The following is a 2,043-nucleotide window of genomic DNA, read 5'->3' as shown; positions in this document are numbered from 1 at the left end:
ATATATATATATATATATATATATATATATATATATATAAGCATTTGTATATTTTCTATCATAACTACAAGTTTAACTGTTGATCTGTGAATAAAATTATATTTAAATACATAAGTACTCTGTCAAATTTAAAAAGTTGATTGAATTCAAGTATATTTGGATAAATCAATAATATATTTAAATAATAGAAGGCTTGAGTTAACACAAAACCTCAAATATTAAAAGGGAAGAATTGAACAAAAAAAGATTGACGTTTGTGTTTACCAACAATGTATTCGTTGTATCCTATATTGGTGTATTCATTTTTTGCTTAACGACTAGTGTATCTATTCTTCAAATTATCTTAACCTTGTACTAGGGAAATTTTTTTGTTTGAAATATTGATACAATAAGTTTTAATGAATACTTGAATCCTGAATATATTAATACTTTGAGTTTTATATGCATTTGTAGGAAATCAGATTTTATGTGGTTGAACGTCCAATTGAAGCCCCACATATGCAGGTATACGGAAACCATAACATTGTTCACCAGTTGAAGGAGAAGCTTACTCCTATGCAGTTTCAAAATTTTAAGAACACATGTTTTGGTGTATATACCAAAATGCATGATTGTCGTGTTCAAAATCAAATATTTAGGTTTTTGATGGTTTGTGAGTTACAGAATAGTTCATCAAATACTTTGCTCATTCATATAAATGGGACCACACTCCGATTTGGCATTAGAGAGTTTGCCATAATATCTGGTTTAAATTGTGTTGCTGATCCTGATGATTTCTCATTCAACAAAAAGAAACCGAACAGAATCATTGAACAATTTTTTGGAGGTAAAAAGACTGTAATAAAAAAGGCAGAACTGATTAGAAAGTTTAACAAGAAAGTTTGGGGTGATGGAAACGATGATGATGCTGTTAAGTTTGCAATTCTGTATTTCATAAATACGTTCATCTTCTCCAAGGAAAATACCAACTCATCCATACCAAGGAGTCACTTTGATTTGGCTGAGAGTGGTCGATACAGTGATTATCCATGGGGAACAAAAGCTTTTGCACCATTGCTTAAGACTGTATCTAAGAAAATGGATGCTCATAAACAATATTATAGAATTGCCAGTATGCCGCTTGCTTTGCAAGTTTGGCTATACGAGTGTTGTTCATCTGTTGACAAGAAAATTGCCTCAAAAGTTTCCAATCGTATCTCCAGAGTGCTTAATTGGAGGACCAAAGAGAAGCCACCACATTATGAATACTTAATGGAAGAAATGTTCAGAGATAATGAGAATCCAGTAATTTGTTTATGTTTTATTTCAATTAAAATTAGAACCTTGATTATATATAGAGTACTTAAAATTTTATGTTATAATTCAATAGCTATATGTTAATGAAATACATATGCATTTTTTACAGTTAACCTTCCAGAATATTTCACCATCATTTAAGGAGATTGCACTTTTACAAATTCCATCGAAAGATGTTGTATTTGATACAACTCTCGCTGATGAAGATGTCGATAAAGATGAGGATGAGGATTTCACTTCAAAACCTCCATCATATATGCCAAAGAAAAAAGAAAAAGGAAAACAAAAGGGCAAGGACTCATCAACAGTAGCGATCAATAAAACATGTGTTCACCTTGATGAACCTCCATCTAGGATACGAACATCAGAAAAGACCCCTCTGGAAGTGTTAACTCCATTGAAAAATGATCACGTGTCATCATATGAGTTGCATAAATAGTCTGGGAGTTCAATCAATGAAACACCACACATTGTGTTCATAGAGAAGAAATCTGATAGCGTGTCAGATGAAATTGTTGAGTTGCGGCAAGATTTTGGCGCATTTAAGGAATCTCTAATCGATTTTGGGTTTGGTTTTTTGTTATAATTTATATATAAAAATATTTTCTAACTTTTGCAAATATATTTAGGTCACTAGAGAGTTTAAGGAGTTGCGCTTATTTATAGTGGAAAATATAAAAGTTGTTTTGGATGAAATCAATGTTAGCGGTACAACTAAAGAGTCATTCCAGGTATAGCATTATATAT

This window comes from Solanum pennellii, chromosome 10 (genome assembly GCF_001406875.1).
Source record: "Solanum pennellii chromosome 10, SPENNV200".
Lineage (NCBI taxonomy): Eukaryota > Viridiplantae > Streptophyta > Magnoliopsida > Solanales > Solanaceae > Solanum > Solanum pennellii.
This window is presented reverse-complemented; position numbering follows the sequence as displayed.